Source organism: Gossypium arboreum, chromosome 5 (genome assembly GCF_025698485.1).
Source record: "Gossypium arboreum isolate Shixiya-1 chromosome 5, ASM2569848v2, whole genome shotgun sequence".
Taxonomy (NCBI): domain Eukaryota; kingdom Viridiplantae; phylum Streptophyta; class Magnoliopsida; order Malvales; family Malvaceae; genus Gossypium; species Gossypium arboreum.
The window spans coordinates 75,644,593-75,657,243 of NC_069074.1; positions in this window are offsets into that span (position 1 = coordinate 75,644,593).

Genomic DNA, 12,651 nt, shown 5'->3' on the forward strand with positions numbered 1-12,651 from the left:
AGTTCTAGTCATCCCAAAGTCAAAATTCTTAGCATGGGCTACCTAGAGGATTTGATGACTAGTTCAAATCTCAAACCATTTAACATGCTTACCAAAATATATAACATTACCACCATTTTTCTTTAACCTCTACCATGGCCGAATGTTCATATCACCATCACATATATCATTAGCAAGCTTCATATTTAACATGCAATGGCATTAACACAAAATCCACCTTGGCCAAATACCACCCCCATGATATAACAAAGATTTGATCCATGGGCTAATAAGAGCATCAAGCTATCAACTAAAAACATGCATGAATCTCATGGCACAACCTCAAACATACCTTAATCTTGATGCAAGCATAGCCAAACCCCTTCCTAATCCTCTTCCAAACCAAGCATGAAGCAAAACTCCTTCCTTATCCTTAGTATTTTCGGCCAAAAAGGAGTGAAAAAGGATGAACAATTTTTTTTTCTCTTTGCTTTCCTTCCATTCACGGTAAGGGGGGGGAGCATGGATGAGACCATTTTTTTTTCTTTCTTTGCCCATGCTCTTTAATTTATTTTTCCACCCATGATGCACCAACAAAACATGTCTATGACATGTTTTGCCCATCATCCTTTGTCATGGCCGGCCATTAGCTAATAAAAGGGGAAATTGACATGCAAACCCCTCATTTTTTGCATGCATGATCAACTAGTCATCACACATTTCCCCCTCATACTTTTAAAGTTTACTACTAGGTCCTTCCTAGTGAAATTCACATTTATAACTCTAAATTAAAGCATCAAAAATGTCACACATGAGTTAACACATATTATAGGCATCAAAATAAATATCAAATTATTTTTATGCCTCGGTTTTGTGGTCCCGAAACCACATTCCGACTAGGGTCAATTTTGGGCTGTCACAACTCTCCCCCACTTAAGAAAGTTTCGTCCCCGAAAATCTTACCGGTAAATAGGTTTGGGTAACGCTCTTTCATAGAGTTCTCGGGTTCCCAAGTAGCTTCTTCTATCCCGTGTTTGAGCCATAACACTTTCACTAGCGGAACCCTTTTGTTTCGCAACTCCTTCACTTCGCGAGCTAGGATACGAATTGGTTCTTCTTCATAACTCGTATCGGCTTGAATTTCAACCTCTGATGGACTAATTACGTGCGACGGATCAGATTTATAGCGTCGAAGCATTGAAACATGGAAGACGTTGTGAATCTTTTCGAGTTCGAGGGCAAAATCAAACGATACGCATAATCGGGCCAACTCGTTCGGAGATTTCGTACGGCCTAATGAATCTCGGGCTCAACTTGCCCTTACGGCCAAATCTGAGTATCTTTTTCCAAGGCGAAACTTTAAGAAACACTTTATCTCCCACCTGCTACTCAATGTCCTTTCGTTTCAAATCCACGTACGATTTCTGACGATCGGAGGCTATCTTCAGGTTTTCACGGATTACTTTTACTTTCTGTTCAGCATCTTTAATCAAATCCACTCAAAATTTTGCTTTCACCGAGCTCGGTCCAAAATAATGGTGTACGGCATTTACGCCCGTACAAGGCCTCATAAGGCGCCATCTTAATACTTGATTGAAAACTATTGTTGTAAGCGAATTCAATCAAAGGTAAATACCGTTCCCATAAACCACTTGAACTCGAGGATGCAACATCTCAACATATCCTCAAGTATCTGAATTATCCGCCGGATTGACCATCGGTTTGGGGTGAAAGGCGGTCTTTGAAATGCAACTTGGTACCCAAAGCTTCTTGCAATTTCCTCCAAAATCGCGAGGTGAACCTCGGATCTCTATCCGACACAATGTAAATCGGTACCGTGTAATCTCACAATCGAGAAATGTACAATTCAGCTAGTTTATCCAATGAAAAATCCGTGCATACGAGGATAAAGTGAGCCGACTTAGTCGGTCTATCAACAACAACCCAAATCGCATCCTTCTTACTTGTCGACAATGGCGGTCCGGATACAAAGTCCATTGTGACTCGATCCCATTTCCACTCGGGTATCGTAATCGGTGAAGTAATCTCAAGGCACTTGATGTTCCGCTTTCACTTGTTGACATATTAAACATCTCAAACAAAGTCGGAGATGTCTCGTTTCATGCCATGCCACCAAAACCGACGTTTCAAATCGTTGTACATCTTCGTACTCCCGGGTGGATTGCCATTCGGCTACAATGGGCTTCGTTCGAATTATCGAAATAAGTTCAATTCTTTGGAACACACGACGACTTCGAACCTCAAACAATCGTCATCATCAATTTGAAACTCCGATTCCTTGTTCGAACACACTCAGCCGTTTTGCAACCAACTCATCGTCAACTTTACGAGCTTCACGAATTTGATGAGTCAATAATGGTTTGGCCTTTAATTGGCTACTAACACATTGTCGGGTAGAATAGACAAGTGTACATTCATCGTCAGAAAAACAAGCGGTGGTTTTCGCTTAAGGCATCCGCAACCACATTAGCCTTTCCCGGTGATAATCAATGACAAGCTCATAATCTTTTAACAACTCGAGCCAATGTCTTTGTCGCAGATTTAAGTCTCTTTGAGTCATTAAATATTTGAGACTTTTGTGATCCGAATACACATGGCACTTCTCACCAAATAAGTAATGTCGCCATATCTTTAAAGCGAATCGATGGCGACCAATTCGAGATCATGGGTCGATAATTTTTCTCATGTGGCTTTAATTGTCTCGACGCATAGGCCACAACTCGACCTTCTTGCATCAATACGCAACCTAACCCAAGTAGGGGCGTCACTATAGATGACAAACTCTTTGCCGATTCGGCTGCACTAATCTTTGGAGCTTCCGTCAAATGAGTTTTCAATTGATCGAAACTTTTCGACACTTTTCCGTCCATTCAAACTTGACATCTTTACGAAGCGGTTTACGTCATGGGTGTGGCTATCATCGAGAATCCTTTTACAAACCGTCGGTAGTAAACGGCAAGTCCCAAAAAGCTCCAAACCTTAGTAATTTTTCTCGGAGGCTTCCAGTTAAGTATGGCTGAAATTTTACTCGAGTCGACTCGAATACCCGATGCAGATACCACATGACCCAAGAAGCTAACCTCTCTTAACCAGAACTCACACTTACTGAACTTAGCGTATAACTGCTTATCCCGTAAAATTTGCAACACTAATCTCAGGTGCTCCGCATGTTCGGTCTCATCTCTTGAATAGACCAAGATGTCGTCAATGAACACAACTACGAACCGATCCAAATATGGTCGAAGATCCGATTCATCAAATCCATAAATACCAAGAGGCATTAGTGAGCCCAAACGGCATCACTAAGAACTCGTAGTGACCATATCTCATTCTGAAGGCGGTTTTGGGTATGTCCGAATCTCGAATTCGCAACTGATAATAGCCCGATCTCAAATCTATCTTTGAAAACACTGAGGCTCCCTTTAGTTGATCAAACAAATCATCAATACACGGTAACAGATATTTATTCTTTATCGTCACTTTATTCAGCTGACGATAGTCAATGCACAACCTCATGGTTCCGTCCTTCTTTTTCACAAACAACACTGGTGCACCCCAAGGTGAAAAACTCGGGCGAGCAAAACCTTTATCCACCAACTCTTGCAACTGAGCTTTCAACTCCTTTAATTCCGTTGGTGCCATACGATACGGAGCTATCGAAATCGGTGTGGTCCCAGGTACAAGCTCAATACTAAACTCTATCTCCCGAACAGGTGGCAAACCCCGTAATTCTTTGGGAAAAACATCCGGGTATTCACAAACCACCGGTACAGATTCGGGTTTTGTTTCTAACTCCTTATCATCAAGTACATACGCAAGGTATGCTTCGCACCCTTTTCTTACATATTTCTAGGCCAACATTGATGATATTACAGCTGGCACCCCCTTCAAGTCCGTAGACTCAACTCGGATCATCTCGTTATTTGCGCACCTCAAATCAATAGTCTTGCTTTTGCAATTCACAACCGCATCATGCACGGTCAACCAATCCATACCAAGAATAACATCAAATTCATCGAACGGCAAACGCATCAAGTCCGCAGGAAAACAGGAACCTCGAATTACTAGGGGACATTTCTTACACACTTTGTCGACCAAAGACGTAACGACCCAAGGATTTGACACCGAATTACGAACTCGAGAGACTCAATAGGTAAAGTCTTCTTGGATGCTAAGGTTTCGCATATATAAGAGTGAGTAGAACCGGGTCAATTAAAGCAATCACATTAGTATCAAAGAGAGTGAAAGTACGGTAATAACATCCGGCGAGGAAGCATCCTCACGTCGCGTATGGCATAAGCCCTAGCGAGCGCCGAGCCTCGGATCTGGTCGTAGCATCTCTAGATCCTCTCGACCACCACTAGCATTGCCCGTATTTCCGGATGGTCTACCTCGGCGGTGGTAGCACCGGTTTCCCACTCGATCTACATTCTGCTCGCACAACCTCGGGCAATCTTTAATGAAGTGGTCAATGATCCGCACTTGTAACAGAGCGGTCACGGAATCTACAATTTCGAATGCCATTTGCCACAATCATCGGCACTCCGTTCTCTCTCGACGATCATTTCTACCACTGGCGATCAAAGTGACTCGTGTGGTCACAGGGGGTCGATCGCGATCTCGTCTAGAAAAGCCCGAAGTGTCTCTAGACCGGCCTAAGCCATCTCTAAATTTCTTTGATGACTGTGGGAAGGGCTTCCCTGAAGACCTCTTACGAAACTCCCTTGCTCCCACTTTAGCTTTTCTTTTCTCCATACTGAGCTCCTCGGCTTTGCACGCTCGCTCGACAAGAGCCACAAACTCTCGGATTTCCAAAATGCCAACATACAACTTTATATCATCATTCAATTCATCTTCGAAGCGTTTACACATCACAGCTTCTGAAGAAATGCATTCTCAGCGTCTGGCTAAGCCTCACAAATTTTCGTTCGTAGTCGATGAACCGACATGGAACCTTGTTTAAGTTCGAGAAATTCCTTCCATTTTTGATCCATAAATCTCGATGATATACTTTTTCCAAACTCGCTTTGGAAAAACTCCCAAGTTACTTGCTCTTGGGGCACAACAGAAGTCAGAGTACTCCACCAATAGTAGGCAGAATCGCGTAGCAAGGAGATAGCACACTTTAGGCATTCATCGGGTGTACAAGATAGCTCATCGAGTACCCGGATAGTGTTGTCCAACCAAAATTCAGCTTGCTCGGCATCGTCACTATCCGTAGCTTTAAATTCAGTGGCCCCATGTTTTCAGATTCTGTCGACTGGGGGCTTATTTGACCTTATTTGGTCAGTTACTGGAGGTATTGTAGGTGCGGGGGTTGTATTAGTCGGGAATGGAGGTTGTGGAACAGCCGTGTTAGTTCGAATGTATTGGTTGAACCAATCATTCATCACGCTATAAAAGGCTTGCCTAGCCTCATCATTCGGATTGCTAGCAATAGGTTGAGAGTCCGCCGGCGCTGTCCCCTGTGCGGGAGCAGGCGCCACACTCTCGACATCATCAGCTATCGCTCGGTTGGGATCGGGATCCATTACTATAAATAAACACAAGTTCAAACGTCAGAAATCACCACACTATCAAATAATCACATAAAATGGCATGTATAGCTAGACCCAAACGCATTACGGTAGTCCTAGAATCGACTAAACCGTAGCTATGATACCAAAAAAATTGTAACACCCCGTACCCAAGTCCGTTACCGGAGTCGAACACAAGGTGCACACAGACTTAACTTAATTGTTTTCACAGTACATAAAAAAAATTTTCCAGACTAGCTGGTTACTGCATCACTGTCGCCTTAAAAATCATATCTTGAGTTTTAAAGCTCGAAAATCAGTTTTGTAAATTTTCCCTGAAACTAGACTCATAAGTCCATCAACATATTTTTTTCTGGAATTTTTTCTTGGGCTAATTAGTACAGTTTATTAGTTAAAGTCTCCCCTAATCCAGGGTTTGACTACACTGACCTTCATGCATCACGAATTGGATATCTCCCTGTACAGGGCTTCAATACTGATGCCGTTTGTTTCCATAGAAACTAGACTCAGAGAGGAATCTATACATATATGGCATCACTCCTAATTATCTCTGGTTAATTTACAATGAATTTCCAAAGTCGGAACAGGGGATCCAGAAACCGTTCTGGCCCTGTTTCACGAGAACTTTAATATCTCTTAACATATAACTCATATGACCGTTTTGTTTCTTCCATATGAAAGTAGATTCATCAAGGTTCATTTAAATAATTTATTCACTATTTAATACCTTTCCTACTATTTTCAGTGATTTTTCACATCCACATCACTGCTGCTAACAGCATCAGCCTTTAACGTAGGCTTTACCTATTTCATGATTTCCATGATTCAATTGGCCCTTTTTGCATACATAGCACAAAGTGTGATCATGATTAACCATTCCAATGGCTAATCATTTCAAAACAATTCCATACCTCATAATGATCAACATACAAACGATTATAGTACTATGCTAAAAACGTATATAAGCCATTTTCGCATGGCTACCCAAGTTTACACAAAACCGAAAGGTACATGACCTACAACAAAAGGGTAGTCCTATACATGCCATTTCAAAGTTCAACCAAAATTGTACCAAAATGGGGGCTTTGATAGTGTGGATGACTTCGACTTCGATGATCCCGAATCCGATAGCTAACGAGCAAAATCTATAAAATAGAGAGCCAAAGCAACGGGGTAAGCATTTTAATGCTTAGTAAGTCTCAAGTAATGTAATCAGCTTTGACTAAAGTATTACATTTACATAACTAAATGAATCACTTTATTAATACACATTCTCATAATCATACTTACTTCACATTACCGGCCCTTATGTTTATACACAAAAGAACAACTTAGCCAAAGGCCGGTAGCTCGTTTATCAACTGAGCGAATACTTACTTGTAAGGACTCAACTAATTCAAGCACATACAAACATACCTCATTGCTGGAATTTTCACAAGTGTATAAACTGAAATTTTTACAGCAAGATTGCTCACTTCCGAATCACGTACCTTCGGGATTTAACCGGATATAACCACAAGCACAATTGCCTTGGTCTTAACCGGATTTGGTAACTTGCACAATTGCCTTGGTCTTAGCCGGATATAACAACTTCATACGAATGCCTTGGTCTTAGCCGGATATAACAACTCGCATACGAATGCCTTGGTCTTAGCCTGATATAATCACTAGCATAAATGCCTTTGGGACTTAGCCCGGTATCATTCAAATGCTCATGTACACATATATCAATAATCACGACACATCCATATTTCATTTTCGTTACTAAGGCTCAAACACAAAATATTTATCAAACCTTTACAATTTCGGCTCAATAGCCACACACACAAAGAGCATGATTTCAATTGACTTTACAACGTAGTCCCTACGCACATTCGGCTATCCACCATAATACGACAATTCATTTCAATATAATTCAAGTAGGGTCATTACTCGAAGACTTACCTCGGATGTTGTCGAACGATTTCGACGGCTATTCGCTCACTTTTTCCTTCCCCTTATCCAACTTTGGTCCTCTAAGCTCTTGAGCTTAATTCAAACAAATAGAGCTTATTTAATAATTTATCAATTTAACAATCCGATTAAATACATTTATATTATACAATTAGGCGCGAATAGCTTTATTGACTAGTTATTCAAGCATTATACATGTGCTCTACTCATGCACCACCGAATAATAGGACTAGCTTAATACCTTGCATTTTCGAATTCATAGACATCATTTCGTTCCTCACAACACACATTTTGTCCCTAACCATCATAAGAGCCCAAGGCATCACTTACAATGCCGAATTCCAATTAAGTCTACCATCATAGCATTATCATATTTATGCACTTGGTAAGTTGCATTTGAACACATTCGGCACTAGGTGTCCAAACCAATGTTCCTCGAACATTAAACTCAATTTATAACCCATTCAAAATTGATTAGCCACAAGCATTCAACAACAATGTACTTAACCAATTCCTTAAGCACACATTCGGCAACATATATATATGTGTCATTGACTAAAACACTTAGGCCGATTCTTTCTATTTTGTATCAATGCACCTATTTGATCATTAGTTTAGTTAAAACACCCTTACACCAAGATTCATCCAATTTAACATGAAATACAAACCTAAATCCTCAATAGGTACCATGGCCGAAAGTTCTAGTCATCCCAAAGTCAAAATTCTTATCATGGGCTACCTAGAGGATTGGATGACTAGTTCAAATCTCAAACCATTTAACATGCTTACCAAAATATATAACATTACCACCATTTTTCTTTAACCTCTACCATGGCCGAATGTTCATATCACCATCACATATATCATTAGCAAGCTTCATATTTAACATGCAATGGCATTAACACAAAATCCACCTTGGCCAAATACCATCCCCATGATATAACAAAGATTTGAACCATGGGCTAATAAGAGCATCAAGCTATCAACTAAAAACATGCATGAATCTCATGGCACAACCTCAAACATACCTTAATCTTGATGCAAGCATAGCCAAACCCCTTCCTAATCCTCTTCCAAACCAAGCATGAAGCAAAACTCCTTCCTTATCCTTAGTATTTTCGGCCAAAAAGGAGTGAAAAAGGATGAACAATTTTTTTTTCTCTTTGCTTTCCTTCCATTCACGGCAAGGGGGGGGGGAGCATGGATGAGACCATTTTTTTTTCTTTCTTTGCCCATGCTCTTTAATTTATTTTTCCACCCATGATGCACCAACAAAACATGTCTATGACATGTTTTGCCCATCATCCTTTGTCATGGCCGGCCATTAGCTAATAAAAGGGGAAATTGACATGCAAACCCCTCATTTTTTGCATGCATGATCAACTAGTCATCACACATTTCCCCCTCATACTTTTAAAGTTTACTACTAGGTCCTTTCTAGTGAAATTCACATTTATAACTCTAAATTAAAGCATCAAAAATGTCACACATGAGTTAACACATATTATAGGCATCAAAATAAATATCAAATTATTTTTATGCCTCGGTTTTGTGGTCTCGAAACCACATTCCGACTAGGGTCAATTTTGGGCTATCACATGTAAACTAGCAGAACTATCAGACCTGTCCAGAATAAATCAACAAGTTAGAGGACCAAAGAATAAAATTTAATTAATTTAATTAATTAATTTAAAACCCAAATTATTAATGAAATATTTTAAAATGGATTATTAAATATAATTTTATATTTTATTGTTTAATTTAATCATGCATGGTCCACTTTATAGCTTAAAAATATAATTTATTCAAATTAATATAAAATAAGCCATTTATTGTATGAAAACTATATAGTAAAGCATAAAATAACATTTTAATAATTTATATGTCCTAATTTCATATTTTCACATATTTCATTAATTTATTAAACAATTTCTTAGTTTTAACAACAATTTTAAGTAAAAAGTGATAAATGACATAGGAAAAGTCCTATATATGTTTTTCGTTTACACCCCCCAAACTTAAATCATTGCTCATCTCGAGTAATGTTTATGGACATCAAAAGGTCTTACTAAGGCAAAATTACTAATTGTGTAAGTAGCATCAATCTTTGTCTCATAATCATGCATTAATAACTTCATGCTCATCAATCTTCTTTATTAACAAATAACTCGCATGAAAACATTCCTTAAGATTATACTAAGCTTCAAAATATGCCAACATGAATCATAGTTTGCGTGTATGTCACAATCATAGATAACATTCTTCAATCAACATAATTTCCTATTAATCAAGCAAACAATCATAAGGCTTATTTATGATCTTCATATGATGAACTTAGGACTTCTTCTCCACTAATGTAGGTGACATAATCATCAAATCAATAGGTCTTTTATAAGGTTGTAATGGGGCTTAGTCAAAGGTAGGGATTTTAAGGGATGGGACATTTCGGTTTTAAAAATCTTAACCTTTAATTTTGTCTTGGTTTTCTCGTAATACAAGCTTTTTCTTTAAGTGAACCTTTGGAACACCCCCAAACTTATTTTGAACTTAAGCTCATACATTTTTCCTTTTTAGAGACTGAGCAAACTTTTCTTCACTTTTTTTTTAAGCATGAGCACATACATCTTTATGAAAACTTCCTCAAATGTTGATTACCAAGACAACTTTAGTTAAGATAGGTGCACAAAATTAGGATAACTTTAAAATATGGTAATGTGGCTTATAATGTAGGTTCATTGCAATAAACAGGCTTTTAAGCTCAAAACTTCAGTTTCAAGGGTCAAATATCATAGGGTTGGCTTGAAAAGGCTCAAACGATCCAAAGAAATAGTGCCTATATCATTTTAGATTTTTATATCCCCTAGGATTTCGCCTTAAGAAAGTTACTAAGTGAATTCTAAAGATATAAACCTTCATGCATGTCTAATTTCAAAAGAAACTAAGTTTTCATGGCAAACATTACTAAGGCTAAGATCATACAAGCATTCCATTCTTCATGATAACATACTTTCACTTAGATAAAATCATCATTCATACTTGCATACAAACTATCTTATTAAAAAAATATCTCTAAAAAATCATTTATTAAAACATACTTCTGAAAGAAATGATTGAAACATACTTGAAAAAAATTTAAAAGTTTGAGTAATTTTGAGCAATTTATTTGCCTTACTCGCCTTTTAAAAAGAAGGAATGTCCTTATTGCAAGAACAAAGTAATGAATGAAAACTGAACACCAGGTAGGGTTGTAAAGAAAAAGAGGTGAGTCATTAAGACTGCTTAAATACCAAGTTTTTCCTAGTAACCCAATCCTAGACATGTTCATTCCCATTACCACATCACTTAGTCTTTTTCATTCTAAAGAAGTGTTAAGTTTATTCATGCTTGCTATGTTTTATTCTGCAGAAATTAAATCCTAATTATGAAAGAAATAAAATCCTAAGGACCTAAAAATAAATAAATAATAAGACAAGAGTCCCCTTTTTATTTTCTTAACTCATTCCCCTTGTCTTTTTCAGCTCCATCTCCACTTCCATCGTCAGTATCTTCTGTCCATGTCTCAAAGATAGCATCTGGGAACTCAGGAACAAAAGTATTAGAGATATTTTTAAAAGAATTTTGAATTGAGTCATCTCTAATTTTTGCATATTTCCAATAAGTTTGTTGCTGATTGTGCATGAACTTGCACATATCCATCAAAATTGACAACTCCGATTTCTTTGAAGCACTTACAGAAGTTGGCATAGGAGTTGCAGATTCAAGTTCAACACTTAGCTTGACTAGTTCTTCTTTTGACTCAACCCTTGGTTCAGGGTTTTCAGATCCTTCAACTGGTTTAGGAGTTGTGACATCCCAAAATTGACCCTAGTCGGGATGTGGTTTCGGGACCACAAAACTGAGGCATAAAAATAATTTATAATTTATTTTGATGCCTATAATATGTGTTAATTCATGTGTGACATTTTTGATGTTTCGATTTAGAGTTATAAATGTGAATTTCACTAGAAAGGGCCTAGTAGTAAACATTGAAAGTATGATGGGGAAATGTGGGATGACTAGTTGATAATGCATGCAAAAATAAGGGATTTGCATGTCAAATTTCCCCCCCTAACATGAAGTGGCCGGCCATGACAAGGAATCATGGGCTAAACATGTCATGAAACATGTTTTGTTGGTGCACTAGGGAGAAACAATAAACAAATGAGTATGGGTAATAAAGAAAGAAAAAAAAATGTGTGTGTGTGGTGAAACCCCCCTTGCAGTGCATTGTGGAAGAGAAAAGAAAAATTTTGTTCATCCATTTTTCTCTTCTTTGGCCGAAAATACTAAGGAAAAAGGGAGGATTTTTGCTTCATGCTTGGTTTAGAAGAGAACTAGAAGGAGATTTGGCTATACTTGCATCAAGATTAAGGTATGTTTGAGGTTGTGTCATGAGATTCATGCTTGTTTTGGTTGCTAACTTGATGTGCATGTTAGCCATGGTTCAAATCCTTGTTATGCCATGGAAATGGTATTTGGCCAAGGTGGATTTTGTGTTAATGCCATTGCATGTTAAATATGAAGCTTGTTAATGGTGTATGTGATGGGGGATTGATGGCTCTTGGACTTTCTTTTTAGTATTTTTGAGTGAGACATTAAGTTCTTTGCTTAATCATGACCAAAATGATGGTGTTGTGATGTATTCGGTCATGGTATATCCACAAGTATGATTCATGCATGTTGCATGGTAGGTAAGATTTGAGCTTTGAATATGTGTTTGCACATGATGAATTGGTATGACATATATACTATTTCAAGGTATATATTTGCTTGGGATGATGTTTTCGGTTATGTAGTACATGAGAGATGTGTATTGAGCTACAATATGTAATCGTTAGTTAGTAAAATGCATGCTGTTTTGTGTGGTATTAAGTGCATAATCGGCCTCAACATGGACATGCATATTCGGCCACATGAGGGGAAATTGGTGTGCATGCATTCGGTTAGAGGCAAGCATATTGATGCCTATTCTTGGCTTAGAAAATTGCTAAGAGGAATACTAACTAAGGTGTTGAGTTCGATTCATGATTTTGTACATATGCGACTTTGATGCCTAATGAGTAGATATTTATATATTGGCTAGGCATCTTGAATTCCTCTTCCGATGCTCAAATGATAAAAC